Raw genomic sequence first — 12,540 nt, 5'->3', positions numbered from 1 at the left:
TAAAACATAGTATTTTTTTTTCAAAGAGAAAAATTTTGAGTTTTGAACAAAATTTTTTTGTACTAGCCACATTCTTGTAGTTCTAGAGTTATTTCCTTCAGAACCCCCTAGGATTCGTCACTATATCATTATCATTTGTTTACACTGTTACAACTATATAATATATATATGTATGTATATATATACATATATATAAAATCTTTATATGTGTATATTCAGTCGCTTCAGTTGTGTCTGACTCTTTGCAACTCTATGGACTGTAATCTGCCAGGCTCCTCTGTCCATGAGATTCTCTAGGCAAGAATACTAGAGTGGGTTGCCATGCCCTTCTCCAGGGGATCTTCCCGACCCAGGGATCGAATCTGCATCTCTTATGTCTCCTGTATTGGCAGGTGGATTCTTTACCACTGGCACCACATGGGACGCCCCAATCTTCTAAAGAGACAGATTTCTAACTCGTTTATTTTGAATCTTTTTGTGGTTAAACAAGTTAAAAATGTATTTGTCTCTAACATAGCAATCACTAAGTAGATGGTTCAGAATTGATGCAGAGGCCTTGCTCCATAAGATTGTCTAAGAAGCCTGTCCTGTGCTTCATCACTTCCCAGGGTACCACCTTCAACTCTACTGTCTAGGATGACCCCCCAGTGTCTCTGTGTTCCAGTCAGTTGAGGAAGGTCAGGGACTTTAAGAACATAACTCGGAAGTTATAGCATCACTTCCAGGTCTACTCTTCTGGTGGAATTAATTATATGGTCATACCCAGGAGCACAGGTGGCTGTGAAATATGCTTTTTACTCTGGTTGGCTCTGTACTTGGCTAAAGATTGAGTGTTACTTTCCTTTCTAAAGGAAGAAGGAGATACTGGATGTTAGGAAGCAGGTAGTCGTGCTTTCCATGCTGCTTTTACAGATACTAAGTGGCAACATAAAACTGAGGTCCTATTCATTTTCTTTATTTTAAATTTTGTATCTTAACCAAACTGAGGCCTGAAAACTTTCCATGACTTCTAAATGTATTTTTGCTCTACCTTCCATGTTTAGACGTGGTTTGTGGCATTTTAAAAACATCAATGCCTTTACAGCATTGTTTTCTACTTTTGTAGTTGAGCATGTATTTCAGTTAAATTATGAAATAAATGGGTTTTGGTGAGCTAGCCTGGAAAACTTACAAACACAATATTGTTTCTATGGGAAAAAGATTTCAAACTCTTAAGAGAATCTGACAAATGTGCTTTTGAAAGTGAACACATTTGAAAGTTGGGAACTGCTAAATGCACTCAGGTTTACACATATGAAATAACAGATGAGGTTTACTGGAACATTTTCTCAGTAATGCCTTACCCAACACTCCAACAGCCTCAGTACTCGACCAGAGCTAGCCAAGTCCAGATCCAGTTTCCTCCTTTCTCCATATGTTCATCAGGCACACAACTGTTGGTTTCTCTTTTTCACTTCAAACATTTAGCCTGTTACCGGAAAGTTGTTTAGTTGGGAAGTTGTAGCAAGACTATAAATAGAAAATTAGATAAGGATAGCTTAAGACCTTTGAGTTATAAGTTCAACCTAGACTTTAGAGACCATTCATTCAACTCCAATACTTTGGCCACCTGATGCAAAGAGCTGACTCATTTGAAAAGACTCTGATGCTGGGAAAGACAAAAGGAGAAGAGGGAAGCCAAGGATGAGATGGTTGGATGGCATCACCTATTCAGTGGACATGAACTTGGATGAACTCAGGGAGATGGTGAGGGACAGGGAGGCCTGGCGTGCTGTAGTCCATAGGGTCACAAGGAGTCAGACATGGCTTAGCAACTGAACAATAACAATATTTAATTTTAATAAATGTAATGATGGGGCTTCCCTGGTGGCTCAAAGGTAAAGAATCTGCCTGCGAATGCAGGAGCCATGGGTTCCATCCCTGGGTCAGAAAGATCCCCTGGAAAAGAAAATGGCAACCCACTCCAGTGTTCTTGCCTGGGAAATCCTGTAGAGAGAGGAGCTTGGAGGGCCACAGTCTAAGGGGTTGCAGAAGAGTCAGATATAACTTCATGACTAAACAACAAGAAATGTAATCATGGCCTTCTTACTCTAGAAAGAAAATGGTTATGGATTTGACTTTTTTAGAAGTAACAAAATGCTTATGGATCCTAATGTTAAAATAGCTTCTTATGAAATAGTTTGATTTCAAATCTCTGAATAAGTTTGTCAAAGGAGTTCTATGCTTTTATCTGTCTCCTCTCCCCCACCCCCACTATGTGCTTAAGCATGCGTTTAGCCTGAGAATTGAATAATCCAATGTTGACTGTGGATTTTAGCTCCCAGTTCAGTCTCAACCAGACCAGGGAGTTTTCTTTCATGTATTGAACAAATTATTTATTACGTGCCTGTTAACAAAGCATTTGAATAATGTTCCGAGTACCGGGAAGCAGAGGTTAGGTAAGAGTCAGAAACCTTGCTCTCAGTGAAGCCTGTTCTCTGTTGGGAAAGATAAACAGTAAGCGGGTAGTTACAACAGGCGTGAGGAGGGTTATACTGGGCGGGGGGCACAGGATGATGTGGGGACAGATTGCAGGGGTGGATGCCCTAGTTTAAGGGTCACAGGAAACTTCCCCCAAGAAAGGATGAATCAAAGTATAAAACAAATTCCCTAAGCAGAGAGCAGGTTACCTCATGTTTTATTCAGAGATTACATCACTGGCAAGTGGCCTGTGAGAGGAAGAGAAGAGGTTCCTTAGCACCCATGGACTCACCTCTGGGAAAACATCTGGCATAGCACTTGGCACAGGAATGTCAAAAAACTGAATCAGTGAATGGTGGAATTTCAGCCAGTCTTGCTGATGACAAAAAAGTTTCCTGCCCATCCCAAGGGAGTAATGACCTAACATATCACCTTCTTCCAGACAAGATTAATCCTCCTTAAGGTTGCTTAGAAACAGTTAAGCTGGTCAGAAGTTCAGGAATTTAAGGAAGGGGAAAAAAAAAAACACCACTGTTGAAGAGATGATAATGAAGCAACTATAGGATCGTAAAATCAGAGTATCAGAACCAGTAGGCTCTCTAGAAGCTGTCACGGCCGTATCTTCCATTTTAAATGTAGAAAATAAAGTCCTTAAATATGTATATGCATGTATGTGTGTGTGTGTGTGTGTGTGTGTGTGTGAGTGTGTAAGGAATTGATAAGCTTTAGAGTGGAGAGCTCTGAAAATGTCTTCTACTAAACAAGTGGAGATTTAACAACTTAGAAATAAAACAAAAATGATAAATTCAAGTTTTGGCCAGAGAGAAGGATATTTGAAGGTGAATTGGATGATGACTCTGAATTAAACACGAGGATGAATAAAGGAAATAGATTTCTTCCTCTCTTGTAAGGCACTTAAGGAATTAAAGCACTGGAGTAAACCATCTCGAAACAATATAGAAGAAGTTGAGATTTCATCTACTCATTTTTAAAGTCATTAGTTGATTCATTCCTTCAGTGGTATTTTTTTGAGCAAATGATAGCATTGAAGTACTGTGGTCATCTGTTATTGGATAAGACAGGATTTATATCCTCATGGAATGTTCAATCTAGTGGGAGATGATAGGAGATTGAACTCAAGTGTTAAATTCTAGGATGGAGGGCTCTGTGACAAAGGTACTTATGGACAATATGGTGGTATGTGTATAAGGGATTTCCAATGAGGGCTTCTTGGAGGAGGTCACCTATAATTGCATGTCTGAAAGATGAATCGGGCATAATCAGGTGAAAACAGGCAGGGAATAATGAGAGCTCAACATCTAAGGAATAGCTTATACAAAAGCACAGAAGTCAGCATAATAAGTTAGGGGCCAGTAGAACACGCAGACAGTTAGTTGGTTCTAGGTACAGTGCTAGGTTTAGGTTCTTAAGACAAATGAGATACGATTCCTGTTTCTTTGTAACAGGACACCTTCTCCACCCCATCCTTCCACCAGGATTTTTTCTATAGCCTCGTATATAAAAGGCTTCCCTGGTGGCTGAGTGATAAAGAAACTGCCTGCCAATACAGGAGATGCAGGTTCAATTCCTTGGCTGGGAAGATCCCCTGGAGAAGGAAATGGCAACCTATTCCAGTGGTGTTGCCTGGGAAATCCCATGGACAGAAGAGTCTGGCAGGCTACAGTTAACGGGGTTGTTGCAAAGAGTTGGATATGACTTAGCCACTAAACCACCACCACTATAGCCGATTAACAATGTTGTGATAGTTTCAGGTGAAGGGACTCAGCCATACATGTACATGTATCCATTCTCTCCCAAACTTCCCTCACATCCAGGCTGCCACATAACACAGAGCAGAGTTCTATGTGTTATACGGTAGGTCCTTGTCGGTTATCCATTTTAAATATAGCAGCGTGTACATGTCCCTAACTGTCTTTCCCCCTTGTCTACCTTCCCCCTAGCAGCCATAAGTTCATTCTCTAAGTCTGTGAGTCTCTTTCTGTTTTGTAAGTTCATTCGTGTCATATTTTTTTTAAGATTCCACATACAAGGAATGTCACACAGTAGTCCTCCTCTGACTTATTTCACTCACTGTGGCAATCTCTAGCATTCTCTAAGCCAGGAAATTTTACAGCACAGAGCCCAAAGCACAAGTGTGAAGAGTCCCCGGATTCCCCAGGTGGCTCAGTGGTGAAGAATCTGCCTGCCAATGCTGGAGACGCAGGTTCAGTGCCTGGGAAGATCCCCTGAAGGAGGAAATGACAACCCACTCCAGTATTCTCGCCGGGGAAACCCCATGGACAGAGGGGCCTGTTGGGCTGCAGTCCGCGGGGTCGCAGAGAGTCAGGCGAGACTGAGCGGCCGAATAACAGCAGCAGCTACAGACGGCACGTCGGTGTCCCTGCCTCATGCATGTTGAAACCTCACCCATAATATGATGGTTTTGGAGATGGAGGTGGGGCCCTCGTGAGTGGGGATAGTGCCTCTTTTAGAGGAACCCCAGAGAGATCTCTCATCCCTTCTGCCATGTGAGGCTGTGGTAAGAAGGCTCTCACCAGATCTGCTGGCTACTTGATCTGGGACTTCCCCACCTCTGGAGCTGTGACAAATTTCTGTTGTTTCTAACCCACCCAGTCTGTGGAATTCTGTTACAGCAGTCTGAATGGACTAAGATAACTGTCTTGGTGGATTTTCTGTAAAAGTCAAATCAGGACTCAAACCAACAAACCAAAAAGGATAAACATGCAACAGGAACAACCAGGGACCGGCCAAGCCAGGCTGGTGGCAGGAGCGGTCTGTTGTTTCCTGGAAATCCTGTCTGGTGAGAGACAAGTGGAATGACAAGCTTTTGTATGAGCTTCACAGACCTTAAACATCTTAGTGGTCTCTCGCAGTATCTAGAGAGGAAGCAGGGGACAGCACGCCCACACGACATCACTGTGCTTGCTTCTAAAGAACAGAAGCCTCTTAAAGCCAGGGTGTGTGGCTGGATGTGCTCCCAATGATTTTTTTTTTCAATAACTTATTTATTTATTTTTGGTTGTGTTGGGTCTCTGTTGCAGGCTTTCTCTATTTGCGGCGACTAGGGGCTAGAATCCAATTGTGGTGCCTTGCCTTGTCATTGCGGTGGGTTCTCTCGCTGCAGACCACAGGCTCTTGGGGCACAGGCTCCAGCTGTAGCGACATGTGGACCCAGTAGTTGCAGGGTGTGGGCTCTAAAACCTGGGCTCAGTGGCTGTGGAGTGTGGGCTTAGTTGCTCTAAGGCATCTGGAATCTTCCCTGCCCAGGGATCGAACCCATGTCTCCTGCATTGGCAGGCGTATCCTTATCCACTGTACCACCAGGGAAGTCCTTCCAATGGTTCTATAATAAGAAGAGAAACCTGATGGAGCAAGAGTTTTAACTTAGTACATGGCTGCTCCAGCCAGAGGGTCTGTTTGTGGTTATTTGAGTGTGGTGCAGAGTGTACATTTAGAACGCGTCCCAGTTTTCTTGAAACTTGCTCTTCTTCACCTCATTACCAACTGGTAGCCATGCATCCAAATGCTAATTTTTCTTAATTAAATATATGACAGTTTATAAAGATGATTTCTCTTTCCATTCTAATTAGATGTAAGTGATTCTGCTATCTATGCTAATTACTGAATATCTTCATCCTAAAGACTATATATGTATATGCATATATATAAAACTATATATGTATTTATATGCACATAAGCATATATGTGTGAACATATGTATGTGAAAAAAATATACATATATATATATATATATATATACACACACATACACACACACATATATAATTGAAATTTTAATAACCTGCCTCTTGGGAGAATGCATCATTTATAAAAATATCCCTGCCTTGGGTTGGTAGTTTTCTGAGATTTCAATTTCAATAGCTTCTTCCATATTAGGCTGCTTTCATCTCAGAGGAAATAATTATATCCAGGTTTGGCTCTGTTCAATGGGGCATGACTACATCAGAATGGGTCTCTTCCTGAACAGAAAAAGAAAATTTAAAAAAAAATAAAAAATAAAAATCTGACACACCAAACTCCAAATTATCTAAATCCATTTTCAGTGAAAAGCTTGGTGGCTTGGTAAAGACGATGACTTTGGAAGGAAAAAAGGTCCATTGAAAAATTCCATTTCCCGTGCTGTAAGGTTAGGAGAATAAATTGCACCCAGGGAAGAGGGGAGACGCTCCTTTCGACATGTAATAAAGCAGGTGGCCTCATTTGAATTTTACCATTAGGTCTCCTGGAGTGATCTCAGAAATGTGTTCGCCTTGCAAACTGTAACTCAGCCTTGGCTCTCTGACTCCAGGCCTCAAACAGTTTTTCAAACAGCAGAATTAGAGTCTGGATGACGTGAAATGTCCAGCAGAATGTTGTTTGTTATTGTGCTGGGTTTCCTATTTGCCATAGAATATTAAACAGGTTTCTTATTTTCCATAGAATATTAACAATTGGATTTGAAAGTGAGCAAGTATCTTCCCTCCCAACCAGCCTTTTCTTTCTGTCCTCTCATCCTGTTTTCCCACCACAAGGATTGGTGGGGATGTTTCCACCCCATGTCAGGGGGTGGGCTTTCTAGATGGAGCATCTGATACTGACAGGTTTTTGTCTAAAGCCAGAGACTATCATTCCAAATGGAGGCTTTCCCATGAAAGTTGTGATAAAGAAGTCCATGGAGTGACCATTACATTCCTTTGTTCATTCGGCAGATGGATTTTTTATTATTTATTTATTTAGTTAGTTTTTGGCTGTGCTGAGTCTTTTTTACTGTTCGGGCTCTTCTCTAGTTGTGGCTGGCCAGGGGTCCTCTTTAGCTGCGGTGCATGTACTTCTCATTGAGATGACTTCTCTTCTTGCAGAGCGTGGGGTCTAGGGTGCGCAGGCTTCAGTAGCTGTGGAACGCAGTTTCAGTAGTTGCCGCATGTGGGCCCTGGATCACAGGCTCAATAGTTTTGGCACACAAGCTTAGTTGCTTCACAGCATGTGGGATCTTTCTGGACCGGGGTCGCACCCATATCTCCTGCACTGAGCAGGTAGATTCTTTACCACTGAGTCATTAGGAAAACCTCTCAGCAGATGAATGTTGAAGAAAGCTGAACAATATAACCAACACGTCCCCTATCCTCATGTGATACACAATCAGAAGAGAGAGACAATAAAGAAAAGAGTTAGCAAAACATTAATTAATTGAAATTTTGAAAAGTTCTATGAAAAAGAAGTATAAGAAGCAATAAGAAAAATGTATCAGAGGGACTCAAAAGTATAGTTGCCCCACACAAGCTAATAATTTGGTATGCTTACAAACTTATTTATTGGCGGTAGGAAGAAACTGACCTAGAAAAAAAATCATTCCATTTTAGTAGTTCAATTTCAGTTCAGTTGCTCAGTCGTGTCTGACTCTTTGCAGCTCCATGGACTGCAGCACCGCAGGCCTCCCTGTCCATCACCAACTCCCGGAGCTTGCTCAAACTCAAGTCCACTGAGTCAGTGATGCCATCCAACCATCTCATCCTGTGCCGTCCCCTTCTCCTCCTGCCTTCAATCTTTCCCAGCATCAGGGTATTTTCTAGTGAATCAGTTCCTTGTATCAGGTGGTCAAAGTATTAGAGCGTCAGCTTCATCATCAGTCCTTCCAATGAATATTCAGGATTGATTTCCTTTAGGATTAACTGGTTGGATCTTCTTGCAGTCCAAGGGACTCTCAAGAGTCTTCTCCAACACCATAGTTCAAAAGCATCGGTTCTTCAGCACTCAGCTTTCTTTATGGTCCAAGTCTCACATCCATACAAGACTACTGGAAAAACCATATCTTTGACTAGATGGACCTTTGCTGGTAAAGTAATGTCTCTGCTTTTTAATATGGTGTCTAGGTTGGTCATAACTTTCCTTCCAAGGAGTAAGCGTCTTTTAATTTCATGGCTGCAGTTAACATCTGCAGTGATTTTGGAGCCCAAAAAATAAAGTCTGCCACTGTTTCCATTGTTTCCCCACCTATTTGCCATGAAGTGATGGGACCAGATGCCATGATCTCAGTTTTTTGAATGTTGTGTTTTTAGCCAGCTTTTTCACTCTTCTCTTTCACTTTCATCAAGATACTCTTTAGTTCCTCTTCACTTACTGCCATAAAGGTGGTGTCATCTGCATATCTAAGGTTATTGATATTTCTCCCAGCAATCTTGATTCCAGCTTGTGCTTCATCCAGCCCAGCATTTTACATGATGTATTCTGCATTGAATTAAATAAGCAGGGTGACAATATACAGCCTTGATGTACTCCTTTCCCAATTTGGAACCAGTCCATTGTTCCATGTCCATTTTACTAAAGATCTTTTCAGGATATGTATGTGAGTGAGAATACATATTAATGTGGTAGACAGGCATGGATTTATCAATGTGCTTTGTGAGATGATCTCAGATTTGTCACTAGCAACTTTTTCAGAGTGACAGATCCACCAGGTTAGAGGAGTACAAATCTGTCTTCTATCTTTGTTTAGGCTGGTGACCCAGTCCTAACAACTGCATTCTGGATGCACCATTTCTTCTTGTACCATAGCTGGGAAGGTTACAGAATGCTCCCAAGCATCTCACACAACCTAATGGCTTTCTCGTTTTAGTTCTTGCTACAACTATGGAGCCCCCATATGACATTGCTAGGGACTCTCAGAAATTATCTCACTATAACTGAGTGAGATATTTGGTGGTAGGGGGTGGGTGGTTAGAAATCATGCTAATTAGTAAGGGAAGTCGAAAAGAGGCAAGAATTAAAGGAAAGCATTCTGTTCCTGGCAGTGCCACCCCATCTATAACCCATGGGCCAATAAAGAGTTATAACTCAATTAACCAACCAACTGATGTAATGGGCATTTGTGGGAGAGCCTGGGGAAACCTGAACTCATGCAAAATCTAAACACTTTTTCCTTTTGCTCTGGTCACCTGTGTTCTCCAACAGCACCCTTACTCTTAGCCCTTGATGTCTTCCAGTGCCCTGGTATTGGCTTCCCATGTTGCTCTGTGGTAAAGAATCTGCCTGCCAAGAAGGCGATGCAGGTTTGAGTTTGGTCGCTGGGTGGGAAAGATTCCCTGGGGAAGGAAATAGCAACCCATGCCAGTATTTTGCCTGGGAAGTCCAATGGACAGCTGAGCCTGGCGGGCTACAGTCCACAGGGTAGCAAAAGAATCAGACGTGACTTAGTGCCTCAACAGTAACAACACCGATGCCCTGTGTAACCTCTGCCTGTGTCCAGACAGCCCAAGGCTCTGGCTGCAAGCTGACTGCAAGGATGCACACGGTTCGGGGCTCCACGGTGCAGGTGGTCCTCATATGTGGGTGCGTTCCTCAGTGCTGCGTGTCATTTTGATTCCTTTGAATTGCATTCCATGTGTGAGTATTACCTGCCTCCTTACCTGATCAGGGAGATCCTTATCGGTAGACTCAGTGTTTCATTCACCTGCGTCCCCCGACCCGTAGTAAGTGTTCCAATAACAGCTGAAGAATAAAGAAAACTTCCTCTGTCTGCCTCTTGCTAGGCTCCAGCAGACACTGGAAGCTGGTGGGAAGTCTGTGTATCCAAACATAAAACTGATAGCAGCAGAGCCTGTAATTTGGCTTGCCTGAGAGAGGTGGGTAGAACAAACGGAGGGCACAGCCATGGAACCTGTGGCTTGCCTGTAGCCAGACTTCCGAGAAACTTATGCTAGATTAATTAAAATTGCATACCAAAATAGCTCCATCCATTAATTCACTTCCACTGACTGAAGCAGAGTTGATAGTTTTGCATACTTTCAGCAAAATGTTTTCTACATTTCCATAGTTCTTATTCTCACTTAAGTTTTCTTTTGCAATTTCCCAAGACAGCATCTTGTGAAACATGTTAAATGATCCAATATGTGGATATGAAAATCATTTGCTCTCATTTCACTCCATGGATAGGGAGTCCAGATATCAGCTGACTGCTGATAATAGGCGTCTTTTTTTTTTTTTTTTTAACATTTATTTATTTATTTGTCTTGGCTGGGGCTTATGTGATCTTTGTTGCGACATTTCAACTCTTAGTTGTGGCATGTGGGGTTCAATTCCCTGACCAGGGTCTAAATCCAGGTCTCCTGTATTGAGAGCAAGGGGTCTTGGCCACCGCACTACTCGGAAGCACCCCCCCCCCACCGTTTTTTTTTAATTGATTAATTTATTTGGCTGTGACCTGTCTTAGTTTGCTTCTCTTAAAAAATATGCACCACAGGTGGGCTCAGCTGAGCAAGAAATATTTGCTTCAGTTTATACTCAACATATGATTAACATTTTTGAAATTAAGACTGGTTTGTGTGTTTTGTTAGTTTACTGTGTGAACCTGAGTTAACTGCTTCCAAAGTTCTATATTTCAGTGATGTCCTAGAGGAAAGGTCAGCAAACCATGGCCCACAGGTCAAATCTAGCCTGCCACCTGTTTTGGTGAATAAGGTTGTTTTGGAACCCACAGCTACACCTATTTGTTTATGTATTATCTGTACTGGCTTTCACACTACAGTAGCAGGATTGCGTAGATGTAACAGAAACTATATGACCCATAGAGCTGAAAATATTTACTATCTGGCCCTTCATAGGAAAATGCGCCATTGATATTTGAACAGCCTATATAAATTAGTGCCCCGTGGCTGCCCAGTCTGATGAACTCACCTAATCTGACATGGCAGGAAAAAGAAGCTCAAAAGATAAGTAGTGAAAGTGAAAGTTGCTCAGTAGTGTCTGACTCTTTGAGACCCCATACAGTCTGTGGAATTCTGCAGCGCAGAATACTGGAGTGGGTTGCTGTTCCCAACCCAAAAGCTAAGTAGAGATGAGTCCTGTATTCTTGGGCTTCCCTTGTGACTCAGCTGGTAAAGAATCACCTGCAATGCAGGAGACCTGGGTTCGATCTCTGGGTTGGGAAGATTCCCTGAAGAAGGGGAACGGCAACCCATTCCAGTATTCTGGCCTGGAGAATTCCATGGACTGTATAGGCCATGGGGTTGCAAAGAGTCAAACACGACTGAGTGACTCACTCACTCAAATACTTGGCAGGGGGAGCAGTCCTGAGCCTGGAAAGCCATCAGTCAGGGAGGAATCTGATGTATTTGAGGAAACAAAAGGAGACTGCCTTGATCAGAGCTGAGAGTCAGAAAGAGTTGTTCACAGTGAGACTGTAAAAGCCCACCAAAGCCATATCACACAAAGCCTTGTAAATCATGAAATTTCCAGATATTTTGACCATTTTAGACTTTCAATGTCCAGGAAATGCATTAAAAGTTAAAACTACAGAGGTGTGGTGTCTTTTGTCAGTTTCGTATCTTGTTGTGTCCATGAGCTTGAACTTGGAGCTCTGTCAGCTTTCCCCTTGCCAAGGTGGCCACTGATGTTTTGGGATTCACCACAGTCAGCCTGGAACATCTCCTCTTGTTATTCTGGATGTGCGGCTGCCCTCCAGGCCACCATGGGAAAGCACAGTGGGGGAATCGACCATTCTCTGAGGGCTGGTGAGCACAGATCTGGCCAACGCCTTCTGGCTTCACGAGTCTCCATTCCAGAGCTTCCATGAACCTCGGAGACCATGTCAGATTTGACTGGAGTGGGCGTGAGAGGGGAGAAGTCAGACCCACAAAGTCTGGTCCTACTGCATCAGCTCTCAAGTGCTGATGCTATGGGGTCCACCAGGCACAAAAGCAGCCTTTCTTCTTGTCTCTGTTTTCTGAGAGTTCAGCCTGAATAGAGGCTCCAGGATAGCAAACAGTTGATGACAAAGGTTTAATATATGGGAAATTAGTTAGAAGGAGATTTGAGTTTTAACTTTCAACTTCCCAAGCTGTGTGATGTGTAGGCAAGTGGCTGCCTCCCTCTGAGCCTGAGTTTCCCCGTCTATTAAAGGGGGCACCTAGTCTGTTCTATACATAGAACAGACTTGTGGACTCTGTGGGAGAAGGCGAGGGTGGGATGTTTCAAGAGAACAGCATTGAAACATGTATATTATCTAGGGTGAAACAGATCACCAGCCCAGGTTGGATGCATGAGACAAGTGCTCGGGCCTGGTGC

At 42.8% G+C, this 12,540-nt stretch overlaps 1 long non-coding RNA gene across 4 annotated transcripts in view; it reads left to right on the top strand.

Moving 5' to 3' along the window:
- Positions 1–12,540, top strand: part of LOC110130084 (uncharacterized) — a 230,881-nt gene that overhangs the window by 72,824 nt on the left and 145,517 nt on the right. The window lies entirely within an intron of this gene.

The sequence above is a fragment of the Odocoileus virginianus genome, chromosome 15 (assembly GCF_023699985.2).
Source record: "Odocoileus virginianus isolate 20LAN1187 ecotype Illinois chromosome 15, Ovbor_1.2, whole genome shotgun sequence".
Classification (NCBI taxonomy): Eukaryota; Metazoa; Chordata; class Mammalia; order Artiodactyla; family Cervidae; genus Odocoileus; species Odocoileus virginianus.
This window is presented reverse-complemented; position numbering and strand designations above follow the sequence as displayed.